The sequence below is a fragment of the Chiloscyllium punctatum genome, chromosome 7 (assembly GCF_047496795.1).
Source record: "Chiloscyllium punctatum isolate Juve2018m chromosome 7, sChiPun1.3, whole genome shotgun sequence".
Classification (NCBI taxonomy): domain Eukaryota; kingdom Metazoa; phylum Chordata; class Chondrichthyes; order Orectolobiformes; family Hemiscylliidae; genus Chiloscyllium; species Chiloscyllium punctatum.
This window is the reverse complement of record NC_092745.1, coordinates 83,228,852-83,242,899: the sequence shown is the minus strand read 5'-3', so window position 1 is coordinate 83,242,899 and position 14,048 is coordinate 83,228,852.

The window sequence follows — 14,048 nt, the reverse complement described above, 5'->3', positions numbered from 1 at the left end:
CAGTGCTTTTAAATGCTGTCTAGCCAACTCCTCAGCTCTATTTAGTCGTTCTCTAAATTTAAACACACAGTCCAAATGTGTGGTCTCTGAATTCTGACTTACTAATTTTTCCTTAATCAATTTTAATGGTCCTCTCACATCATGCCTAAAAACTAATTCAAATGGATTGAATTTGGTCGATTCATTTCATGCATCTCTGATTGCAAAAAGCGCAAACGGAATCCTTTTATCCCAGTCATCTGAATAATCCTGACTATAAGCCCCCAACATGGTCTTTAGTGTTTTATGCCATCTTTCTAGTGCTTTCTGGATGGTATGCAGTAAATTTGAATTGTTTATGCCAAGGCTGTCCATAACTTCCTTGAATAGTTTTCTTTTTTTTCTTTTTTTTATGCAATAACAACCCCCTTCACGGCCAGCTGCATGAATCTGTTTATGGTCAGTTTGGCCTGGCCCAGGAGTACAATCTGTTTATTTTTTTTTCTTTTCTCTTTTTTTTTCTTTTTTTTCTTCTTTTTTCTATGGTGTGTGTGTGTGCGTGTAGATGTGAGACACAGTGAAAGACACAAAGTGCACAAATCTTTATTCAATGGCCACCACCAGGAAGATAGGAAAACACCCGAGTGGCCAGTGACAAGCACTGCCCTTCACATCAAAGGGCAATGCTGTGTGATCAAAACAGTGAAGGGGAGGGTAGGGACTAATCAAAATAGAGTTGGACGGGGAAATAATGCACTGCACTTCCTGCGGCACCCACCTCTCCCTGAACGACTCCAGGGTGTTGGTGGGCACCGCGTGCTCCTTCTCCAAGGACACCCGGGCTCTAACGTAACCCCCGAAGAGGGGCAGGTAGTCGGCCCTAACGACCCCCTCCACAGCCCGCTGCCTGGACCTGTTGATGGCCAGTTTGGCCAGGCCCAGGGGCAGACCCACGAGGAGGTCTTCGGACCTGCCCTCCCTCCTCCGTACCGGGTGCCCAAAGATCAGAAGCGTGGGACTGAAGTGCAACCAAAAGCAGAGGAGGAGGTTTTTAAGAAAATCAAAAAAGGGAGTGCAAACGCCCACACCCAATATATACATGGTCCACGGACTCCACAGCGCCACAGAACAAGCAGTTAGGCTGGGAGTCCGTGAACCACCGCAACCTGCGGTTGCAGGGGACTGCTGCGTGCAGCACCCTCCACCCCACACCCCCGAGAGAAAGGGGGAGGACTCCCACGTAGAGAGCCCTCCACTGGGGATCTCCACCGCCTGGTGGCAAATGGGCACGCCAAGGCATGTCCGGACGGTGGATGAGGGAGAAGAGGTGGACGGTGTGCAGCAGCAGTCTATACAGGGCCCTTCTTTTCACATCCTTGAATGAGACAAAATTAAAATTCCGGAGGCGGCTCAGGTTGTGGGGCACAGGCTCCCGCGGGAAGTACGGTACCTTGGGGCCAATGTGAAATTCCGTCCGGGCTGGGGTGAGCGCGGACGGGATCCCACCGCATGAATAGTTTTAATGTGAAGTTTGACCCTTGATCTGACTGGATCTCTATTGGTAGTCTAGTTTTAAAAAGAATTGAGTTATTCCCCTACAATCCTTTTAGCTATGATATTGTGTAATGGAATGGCCTCTGGTAAACTTGTTGATGCATCCATTATTGTTAACACATACTGCTTCTCACTTTTTGTTAAAGGACCAAGGCAATCAATCAAGACTCTTGTAAAAGGTTCCTCAAATGCTGGAATAGGTATTAATGGTGCAGGTTTTATTACCACCTGTGGTTTTCCAATTGCCTGACATGTATGACACGTCTGGCAAAACTCAACTACATCCTTATGCAGTCCAGGCCAATAAAAATGCCTTTGTATTTTAACCTATGTTTTCCTCACTCCTAAATGACTTCCAAGTGGTAGTTCATGCGCCACTCACAACACCTTTCTGGACCCCACTGGCAATACAATTTGATGAATCTCTGTCCATTTCTCATCCGTTTGACTATGTGATGGTCTCCATTTCCTATTAAGACATCATTTTTCAGGAAATAACAAAAGGGATACGTTCAGACTCTTTCTCTGCACATGCCTTTTGTTACAACTGTTTTAAATTTTCATCTTTCGTCTGCAACTCAATGAGTTTTGCTGAAGTAAAGATATTTGCATGATCGTTTATTTGCTCCTGTTTTATCTCAACCAGCTAACTGAACACAGTCTCTGCTAATGCTACTTCAGCTTCCTTATCTGTACCATTTTATCTCTTCTCCTTCAACTGGTGACTCTGTGACCTCTTTACTACACAATCAGGGAAGATTCCCAGATAAGAATTCTGTATTACTTCACATGCTTGAGTCTCTACTGGCTTTTCAACTACAGTAGGCAGCACCCCTACCGGTAATTCGCAAGGGCAAATTGTATTCCTGAAACTGAGAGTTTGTCCAGTACTTACACCACAAATTATCAACACTTTTCTGGACACTTTAGCCTCACTTTACATAATTGAGTGCTTTTTGTCTCATCATGAATTCCTGTTACCAGTACCTTTTTCTGGCAGTAGTCCTTCAGGAGTATATCCTCATGCTTCAGCATCACAGGCTAAAAAGATCCTGACCCTTAATATTGTAACCTCTTTATCTGCTACACCTGGCCCATATGAATAAACTTTACCTTTGCAGGTGTATTTTCTAAGCAGATCCGGAACTTCCTCTTTAACCAACCTCTGATCAGCTTGTACACTCTGATACAGCTTTCTAGCTTCCACTGTGCTTTCTGTCGCCACTCTAACAAAACTTCCAGGCTCATCCTGCTTTCCCTCGTCTGGCTTTTCTGTGCTTTTCCTAGCCCACCTACTTTATCACAATGAAAACACTGGAGCTTTTTACCTTCTTTGACCCCTTCAAGGGTTTCCTTTTTACCCTGTGGTAAGTTCTCCATATGATCTTCACTGAAATCTACCTTTCCCTTTCCACGTGAGGATTTCTCTTTTCCCCAACTTTTATCCCTCACGGATCGAAATTGATTCGGGAAGCCCTACTGTGGCTTATGGGTCAACACATCGTCAGCAGCCACTTCAACTGCTAACCTTGCCATTTTAACTCTCTGCTCTTCCATATGAGTTTGCACGATGTCGGGCAGTGAATTTTTTGAACTCCTCCAAAATAATTGTCTCTCTAAGGGCATCGTAAGTTTGCTCTATTTCTAAAACTCTTATCCACCTATCAAAATTACTTTGATTCTTTCAAACTCATTATATGTTTGACCAGGATCCCAATCTTAGATTTGTGAAACATTGTCTATAGGTTCCTGGTGTGAGCTCATATGCACTTAAGATAGCTTTTTTCATCTCTTCATCCTCCCCACATACCTCCTCTGATAGTGATAGTTCTATCTACAAATTTGGTTTGGATCCACAAAACTCACATGGTCACTGGCCACTCCATTTGTTTAGCCACTTTTTCAAATGAGATGAAAAAGGCTTCCACATGCTTTTCATCAAATTTAGGGAATGCTTGAATATACTTAAATAGTTTCTCACCAGGCTTTTGACTACCAGGGGCTTGCACATCCTCACTAAGCCTAACTTCAGCCTTCATCTTCCATCCTTTTATGCTGACTTCCCTTTTTCAGTGTCAATTTCTGAAGTTTAAACTCTTTCTTTCTTACTCTTCTGATAGACCCCTTTGTTCTCTTTTTCTCTGTCCTGATTCTAATCATAACACTAACTGATTCATTTCTGCTGCCTTTCATTCTCTCTCACCTCAAACTCAAGCTGCTTCATTTTCAGTTGAATTCTTGCCATTTCTACAGATCCCAGTGTTTCCAGCAAATTTAAATACTGAGCTACTACTGTTGAAATCTTTCCTCACATTAGGAGGTAAATTCAACCCCAGCTTGTCTGTTAATTCCCACAGCTTAGTCTTATTTGCCTTTTGTACAAACCCCCAAGGGGGCATAGCTTTAAATTAAGGGGGGGTAGATATAGGACTGATGTTAGGGGTAGGTTCTTCACTCAGCGAGTCGTAAGTTCATGGAATGCCCTGCCAGTAGCAGTAGTGGACTCTCCCTCTTTATGGGTATTTAAGCGGGCATTGGATAGGTATATGCAGGATAGTGGCTTAGTGTAGGTTAGGGGTGCTTTGATCGGCGCAACATCGAGGGCCGAAGGGCCTGTACTGCGCTGTAATGTTCTATGTTCTATGTTCTATCACTTCTTCCACTTCCAGAACCTCCTTGGTGACTGAAAGTGCCATTGTTATCCGAGTGCTGTTTAAACCACCAAATCAACACCCGAAATAAAATACATTAACACCTACCACTCACTAAAGTAAAAACAATGACTGCAGATGCTGAAAACCAAATACTGGATTAGTGGTGCTGGAAGAGTACAGCCTGATGAAGGGCTTTTGCCTGAAACGTCGATTTCGCTGCTCGTTGGATGCTGCCTGAACTGCTGTGCTCTTCCAGCACCACTAATCCAGTATCTACCACTCACTGTTTAAATCCCGGAAAGAGCTCCTAATCTGTTATGGATGGGGCCAAAGCCCTCAAAACCACTTTAAGCAGGGAGCCCAGTCTATAACTTCGCTATTCATTTAGCTAGGCGTATAGTGGATATTTGCGGTGTAAATTAGCTGGGTCGACTGCAAAGTTTTAAACAAACAAAATTTATTCACATAATTACGGAATGAAACACAAAGAACAGATAATAGAATACACGATAACCTATCCTACCCAAATCCGACTAAATGATGCTGTTCCAAAAATACATGCAACAGTCCAAATACACGCATTCTTGAGCAGAAACAATAAACCATGGCAGAGGCAGCTTACTGTTTGCAAGGAGAGAGAGAAAAGTCAGCAACCTGTTGCACACATCTCCTGCTGCAGCTGAACCAAAAAAACCTCGGCTGCCAGGATTGGCCACTCCCTTTCACGGTACAAGTTATTTCTAAAACATGAAAGTCTTCAGCCTGTGGTATCATCTGTTTAGGGGTAAAGAAAAAGGGTCTCAATAAACCATTCATCTCTGCACCAACTCAGCCGTTTTGGAGTTTGGACTGTTTTTATGACCCCTCTGAAAAAAGTGAAGGACATAAAAAAGACTAGCTTTGTGAGTTTTCACCATTGACTTTGATTTTGCTGATCTTGATACCCTTGATACCACACTTAGTCTACTTATGCCTTGATATCAAGATCTAAAATCTAAAACTCTTATTGATGCTTGGATGGATAGAAGGAATGGATCATGGTACTCTTGTCAGAATCCAACCTGAGCATGTTGAGCAGGTTAAAGAATAGATAGCTGTGCAATGTCTTTCATTCCCTGTTGATGATAAAGGGATCAGACTTGTCCTGCTTTTTATGAGCAGGACGTATCTGAATAAAGTTCTGTTTTGTTAATTGTATAAATATACTGGAACAGCTTGATTTGAGATACAGCTAGTTTAGGAGCATATGTTTTCACTATTGTAGTAGGTGGAACGCTGTCAGCCAGGTGGAATATGAGTTCCCTGATTGAGGCTGTTAAACTGGCCCAATCAAGGAGTTTCAGGGGTTCTGCTCATTCTAGGAGCCAACTCTGTGGTAGCTGGGTCTGTGTAATTTACCATACACATGTAATAAAGGGTGATTTGGTGATGGGGTAACAGCCTTCGTGGAGTTATTTCACTGGCAACAAGAGAAAAACATTTCTCTGAAGAGATTCGCTCACAACAGTCATCTTTGAATTTGGGTAAACGTTGCTGACATCATGCACTATTTGGTAAGCTTGACTCGTTCAATCTTCCCATCGACTGGGCCCAGTATGTGGAAAGCATACATTATTTTTTCAAGGCAATGGTGTTGGGGCAGATGAAAAGCAATATGTAATTCTCTTGACAGCAGTGGACCCACGGCTTTTTCAGTTATTAGGAGCCTAACCCAGAGGCACTGGATTCAAAAAGCTTTAAAGAGTTGATGGTTTTAACTAAGGAAAGTTAAGACCCCAAGTCTCCTCTAATTCTGACATGCAATTGGTTTCACTTGACAGTGTGAGCTGGGGAATCCATACCAGGAATTTTGATAAGGGTTAAGGCAACTGGCAGAGGCATGTGATTTCGATTTAACCATAAGTGAGATGCTTAGAAGAGACCATTTGATATGTGGGATTAATGATGTGACCATGCAAAAGCGCCAACTAGCTTAAGCGCAACTAGATTTCAAACAGGCACTAAAACTGGCCTTGTCGTTAGAAAATGCAGCAAGTGAAGCTTATAAGTTACAAGGTATGCCGATGGAAGTGCTCACCCTTGTCAGTTCGATTGAGTGTGGAAAACACCACTGAGTGAAGGTAATTGTGTAGCCTCACTCATGTTCACTCCAGAACAAAACCCCAAAATGAATCCAAGCCTAGCCAAACAGTTAATATTTTCTCAAGGCTCTTGTGCCAGCAGGCCATTGAAATCACTGTAAGTATGCAGACTTGGGATAGCAAAATGAGTTCGACTAGGCCTGAAATAAGTAAAATAACTCCTAGGTCAATATCCAAGGTAGTGCTCACCCTAGAAAGTTCAACTACGGCTGGTTTGGAGCTGTTAAATTGCTTAGCAACATCCAAATCAAAACCAATCAAAATAAGTGCCTGGTTACATGGTCACCCAGTTCTAATGTGGGTCGATACTGGTGCAGCTGTAACATTGATTGCAGAACCAGTCTTTAGGAAACTTTGCTCTGGACTTACGCTTGTGCAAGATCCCAGCCAGCCTGCGAACCTATAGATTAAGAGTATAACTTAAGTTCTGGTCTCTTATGAGAACAGCTTGTTCAGTTACCACTGATTGTAGTAAAAGGCTTGTGCTGAACCTTAATGGGGTGAAATTGGTCAAGAATGTTTCACCTTGTATGGTTCAACATCTTTTGATTAGAAAATGGCTGCATAAGTGAAGTCATGATTAAATACCTAGACGTTTTTCCATAACTGTACGAACTGCCAAAGGGGCCATGAAGCAATTCTACAATTCTGCAAGGCATGTGCAGTGCATGCACAAGTAGAGACAGAAATCCAGAGGCTGGAAAGCAAAAGAATCATCAAACCAGTCCAGTTTCTGGAATGGACAGCACCAATCGTACTGATTATGAAGACCAGTGTGTCGGTTTGCCTCTGTGGGGATTTCAGACGAATGGTGAACTGCTTTTTGCAGCTGGATAAAACACAATTCCATGCTTAAAGAACTTGTACGCAAAACTGGCGCAGGCAGGAGGGGTTGCTGTCTTTCACAAATCTGTACATGAGCCACGCATACCTGCAAATGCGATTAGTTGAGGATTCCCAGAGGTTTGCTCCAATTAATATCCAGAAGGGTTTGTACCAATATATGAAACTGCCTTTTGGGTTATCATCAGTGTCTTCCATTTTCTAGCAGAAGATGGAGATCATTTTGCAAGGTCTACCCCAGGTCACCATTTATCTGAATGATGTGCTAAAAACAGGGAAGACCAATGAAGATCATATAGAAAACTTGGACATGGTGCTTAAATATTTCTTCAAGGTGGGGGAAAATGTGTATTCCAGGTATCCCAAATGACCTATCTGGGCTATAGAGTCAACAAAATAGGGTTACACTCATTGGACAATAAAGTGAGGGTGATCAAAGGTGCCCTGGCTCCCATGTCTTTATCAAAGCTTAGGTCTTTCCTTGGATTGGCAAATTATTACGGAAAATTGATATGTAACATTGCCTCCATCCTGACACCTTTACGTTTGCTATTGAAAAGGGAAATTGTCTCATAGCTAAGATGTAACCTTTAGGGAAGTGAAGAAGCTGCAATTGTCATCCAAGATGTTGGCACACTACAATCACAAGCGAGACATGGTACTGACATGCGATGCCTCTCCATATAAGGGTAGTGTTGGCACACAGGAGAGGAACACCCGATAGCATATGCTTCCTAGACTTTGGCTGATGCCAAACAAAGATATGCTCAGATCAAAAAGGAAGGTTGGTGGTCATGTTATGAGGAAGTTCCACCAATACCTTTACAGATGTAACGTTGTAATGGTAATATATCACAAACACTGCAAGGGCAGTGCCACTCATAGCTTCCAGTCAATTTCAACCATGGGCTCTTATTCTAAGTGCAAACAATTAAAAGTTGGAATGCCATCCAGGAGACCAAGTGACAAATGCAGGTGTCTTGAGCCTCCTCCCACTGGCGGATGCACCACCAGTGAAGCAGACACTTGAAGAGTCCTTCCAGGTTTAAATAGTCTGGACACCCTTCCAGTCACTGCTGACAATATCCAACTGTGAACGCAAAAAGATCCCATCCTGGCAAAACTAAAATAGCTGGTGGCAATAGGGGAAGCAAAAAGGCATCACAACCAGCATTGAAACCTTTCTGAACCCAGCTAGACCAGATACTGTAGAGGACAGCATATTATTATGGGGAGCAAGAGTGATTGTCCCTAGCAAAGGTCGCTGCTAGTTAATGGCTGAACTACACCAAGTCATCTGGGAGTTTCCAAAATGAAGATGTTAGCAAGAGGTTATGTCTGGTGGTCAGGATTGTATGCTGACATAGCTGTGTTGTTGGGGCAGTGCCCAAAGTGCCAATAAGGACAAAAATTACCACCAGCAGCTCCCCCACATGCATGAGAATGGCTGGGCAAACTCTGGACTCACTCTCACACTCACGATGCTGATCCTTTCATGAGCAGTATGGTTTTAGTCATCATGGACGCTCATTCAAAGGGGTTGTATATGCATCAAGTTCATTTGTCAAATGTGAAGGTGGCAACGCAGGTCAATAGAATGGTCAAGAAGGCATACAGCATGCTTTCCTTCATCAGATGGGATATTGAATACAAGAGTTGGCACATCATGTTAAGACTTTGGTTCGACCACACCTCGAATATTGCATCCAGTTCTGGTTGCCACATTACCAAAAGGATGTGGATGCTTTGGAGAATGGGCAGAGAAGGTTTATCAGGATGTTGCCTTGTACGGAGGGTACTGGCTATGAAGAGAGGTTGAGTAGATTAGGATTACTTCTGTTAGAAAGACGGATGTTGAAAGGGGACCTGATTGAGGTCTACAAAATCATGAGAGGTATAGACAGGATAGATAGCAAGAGGCTTTTTCCAAGACTGGGGACTCAATTGCTAGAGGTCACGAGTTCAAAGTGAGGGCGAAAAGTTTAAGGAAAAATATGCATGGAAAGTTCTTTATGCAGAGGGTGGTTGGTACCTGGAACGCGTTGCCAGTGGAGGTGGTAGAGATGGGCATGATAACATCATTTAAGATGTATCTGGACAGATACAAGAATGGGCAGGGAGCAGAGCGATACTGATCCTTGGAAAATAGGCAACAGGTTTAGATCAAAGATCTAGATTGGCGCAGGCTTCGAGGGCCAAAGGGCCTGTTCCTGTGCTGTAATTTTCATTGTTCTTGTTCTTTGTTCTACTAGGACAATGATTGAAAAGTTGTGAGCATCTTTTGCAATACATGGACTCCCGCAGATATTGGTCACAGACAATGAGCCATCATTTACTAGCAAGGAATTTGAGGATTTGCTAAAGTTGAGTGGTATTCAGCATGTTAGGGTAGATCCATACCATCCATTATTGAATGGTCTGCCAGAAAGAACAGTCAAAGCTTTGAGGGAGCTTCATTCGATACCAAACTATCCCGGTTTCTGTTTGATTATAGGACTATCTGTCATGCAACTACAGGGCAGCTCCAGCAGAGTTGCTAATGGGGAGAAGACTGTGCACCAGGTCAAATCTGATCTTATCGGACCTGGGGGCAGGGAGGGTGTTGGGTTATATGACATTAAAGACACCAATAGAGAATGCAAGACTGCTGTTAGCAAGAGAGGCAGTTTACATCAGTGTTTGGTATCGAAATCACAGGAGCGGCCCTGTATGGGTAAAAGACGTGGTCGACCTAAGCTCAGATACTGTGACGTCCAAAGTTCGGGTAGATGAGGCGGCCCTGAACAAGCAAGTGGACCTGAAAGCTGCAACCTCTCAAGCAGGTCAAAAGCAAAACATATCTGGCAAGGCTGTCAGAACCTGTAGATTCTCCTCCTCTATCTAGCGTTGAAGAAACCTCTATGGCTGACATGACCTTGACACTATTCTGGCCAAGTATTGGCCGAGACAGTCCGGTGCAAGATGTGGGCAACAGTCAGGTAAATGCTGCCAGTATCTGAGGCAGAGTCTGAGGAACTGGACCTAGTGCAAAATTGCCCCAGGAGAAACAGCAGGATAAAGAACAGGCCTACGTCCCAGGTCTTAGTCGGAGAGGGATGTAGTGATTGGAACGATGTCAACCAGGATATGAGATTGGACCAAGTTAACGGCCCTAATCAGGGCGTCCTGTCTGACAGATATATACAGGAGTGCCATGGGGTTCTTCTAATTCCAGGAGCTGGCTCTGTGCTGGCTGAGTCAGTGACATGTATTATGCACATGTAAGTTAAGGGAGACTTGGGGACAGGATACCAGCCTCATGGAGTTATTTCAACTACAACAGGATATTGTCAGACTATAACCATTGCTGAGGAAGTCACACAGCAGACCCAGGATTCAGTTCTCCTGAGTAGCTGATCTCTGAGATCCTTGTAAATGCTGTGGTAGTATCCCTACATCTAAATCAGAAGGTCTAGGTTCCAGTCACACGTACACCAGAGATGTGTCATAACGTGATTGCACCGGTTGATTAAAATTAGTTATGGCCTTTGGAATTGGAATGGCCATCACAACGGGTAGATCAAATTGCCTAAAGGTTAATGTCAGGAAGCTCTGTGGCACTACTGTAAAACTATTCCCTGATCCTTTGCTTGCAGAATCGACCTGTAGCATGCTGCTCGACTGCTTAACATGCATATAGTGGTGTGTTGGCTCACCGGATTGGCATCTCATTTTCAGGTATGCCTGGTGCTGCCTTTCAAGGACAATGTAATAGGTTGATTGGTAAGGATATGTAGTTTTTCTTTGTATTGGCTCTCTCAGACTTGTCAGAAACCGAGTCAGGATTCAACCATCTCGGTCAGCTGTGATACTACTGAGCCAATTCCAACAGACCTTGACGCATATTGATCTGTGACTATAGATCTGTACTATTTGTATAATGTGAAGGAAGGCCACTTGTCCACACTGTTGTTGTAATCCAAAATTAGTTCTGCCTGCTATTCCTGATAGCTTCATATCTTCAACTACAGGTTGTTCTGCTATAATGTGCATTTTGTCAATGCAATTTGACTATAACACAATTAGTGAATTGGTGAACAGGTTTTCTACAGCTCAAACTCCTGTTGGCTATTACACAATTCCATCCCCGGGACTAGGTGTCGCGGTGTGCAGAGGAGGACTTCGTGGTCAGTTGGTTTGCAAGCTTTCTGAAGTGCTTCTTGGAAGATGCGTGTTGTACTCAGTCATTTCAGGTCCTGTTGTGTTTTTTTTTGCACATCTTGCTGTGTTTTCCATGAATATGAAAGGACAATATTGCAAGAATGTCAACAGGTGAAAAAATCATGGGTGGTGACCGTAAAAGAAAAGCTGTAAGACTTGAAAAGAAGCTAGATGTTATCAAATGTTTTGAGCACAATGAAAGGATATGTGATATTGTTCATACAACAGGAATACAGAAGGCGATGCTCCACACCATCAGAGACAATGCAGAAAGAATTAAAGCAAGTTGCGTTTCTGGAACCGGTCTGAATGCTAGCAAGTCTGTGAGATCACGAACAAAGGAGCTTGAGGAGATGGTGCAGCTTCTAAATGTGTGGATAGAAGATCAATTGAAAAATCAATCTGGGACCACCTTTCTCACTATAAAACAATTTATGAGGACCTCAGGAAAAAAGCTGAAAATCCTGCAGATGTGCCTGCCTTCAGTGCTGGTAGTGGCTGGTTTGCTGGAGTTAAGAACTGTTTTGCTTTTCGTAACATAAAGTTGTGTGGCACAGCTACCAGTGCAGTCGAGGAATGTACGCTTTCCTTTCCTCCCATGCTGAAGAAAATTGATTGAGGAAGAAGGCTACACCTTAGATCAAATCTTCAATTTGGGCGATACAGGTTTAAGTTGGAAGCAAATACCATCCAGAACCTACATTTCTAAGAATGAAGCTCATGCTCCTGGTTATAAGGCCGCAAAGGATCGTATGACTGTATTCTTGAGTGGGCAAAAGTGAGGACTGCAGATGCTGGAAGCCAGAGTGTAGATGAGAGTGATGCTGGAAAAGGTTAGGCAGCATCCGAGGAACAGGAAAATCGACGTTTCGGGCAAAAACCCTTCATCAGGAATGGAGGCAGCGACCCTCCAGGATGGAGAGATAAATGGGGGAGTGGGGCTAGGGAGAAGGTAGCAAGGTGTACAATAGGTGAATGGGAGTGGGGATGGAGGTGATAGGTCAGCGAGGAGGGTGGAGTGGATAGGTGGGAAGGGAGATGGGCGGGTAGGACATGTCATGAGGACAGTGCTGGGTTGTATTGTTGAGTGCCAATGCTAATGGAGACTTAGAGCCTGTGTTGGAGTTGTTGCCAAGCAGCGAGCCTTGAAAGGTTGCCTTAAATCCACTTTTGTTGTTTACTTCAGATCAAGCAAGAAAGGGCAGATAAGACAGATTTTTTTCTAAGCTTATTGTTGATGTTTTTGAGGATGTTTTTAGAAATTATTGCAGGAACAAAAATTTGAATTTCAAGATTCTCCAAGCCATCCTCCCACCATTTGGTGAGCTTTCTGAAAACATCAAAGAACTATTCCTACCTCCAAGCACAACCTCTCTCCATCAACCCATGAAGCAGGATACAATAGCAATTTTTAAAGCTTATTTTTTTAAGGCATGCATTCAAGAAGCTGATTGCAGCTAATGAGGGGGATAATGAGGACAGTGTTGTTCAATTTTGGAAGAGCTTTAACATTAAGAATGCTATTGACATCATTGTGGAGGCCTAGGATTATGTCAGTTAGGATTGTTTGCATTCACTTTGTCAGAAGCTGCTCCCAGATTTTCTTCATGATTTTAAAGGTGTTGAACCGTTAGAAGAGCTGCCAGCACCCAAAGAACATTGTGTCACTTTTGCAAAGCAAGGTGGATTTGAACAAGTGGAGACTGAAGATGTTAAGGAGCTGCTTGAGTCTCATTGGGAAGACCTTTCCACAGCTGATCTACAACAACTTGTTTGATTAGATTACCTACAGTATGGAAACAGGCCCTTCGGCCCAACAAGTCCACACCGGCCCTCCAAAGAGTAACCCACCCAGACCATTCCCTTTCCCTACATTTACCCCTGACTATGCGCAATTTAGCATGACCAATTCACCTAGCCTGCACATCTTTGGATTGTGGGAGGAAACCGGAGCGCCCGGAGGAAACCCACGCAGGGACAGGGAGAATGTGCAAACTCGACACAGGCACCCAAGGTGGGAATCGAACCTGGGTCCTTGGCGCTGTGAGGCACTGAGCCATCTTGCTGCCCCCCTAGGGGAATTTGAAGCTCAAGATGAAGATGAAGAAGTCCAGGATATAGCACCAAGAGAACTTTCCACCTCTTTTGTGTTCTATCCTGAGGGAAGTTGAGAAGCAGTTGCAGCTCTGAGAAGACAAAGACTACAATGCAGAATGCAACAGGATAACCGTTTGTGGCATAAAATCGTATCTGGCATCTTATGAACAGTTTCTTCATAAAAGAAGAAAGATGGCTAGGCAGCAAAAACTAGATGGCTTTTTAAAGCCAACCCCTCAGAAACTGTCTGAGGACAATAAGTCACCAAGCCATCCACTTCTGGACTAAATATTTCCTTTGGTTATAACCCTGTACCCAGAACTGCACCTGAAAGTAATGATGATGCTAATGATGACCCTCAGCCCATGTCTCATTGCAATACTGTAGTTCAGAAACTCTTTAAAGTGTTAAATTTATTGTATTATTTTATTAAAATATTGACTTTAACGTTTACTTAAACTGTGCTATCGTTTGTGTTAGACTAACTACTATTTTTCTTTCAATTTTTACTGATATTTTTGGTTGTTTGCCCATTACTCTATTTTCCCATAGGCACCATTATTTATATTGCATGATTTTC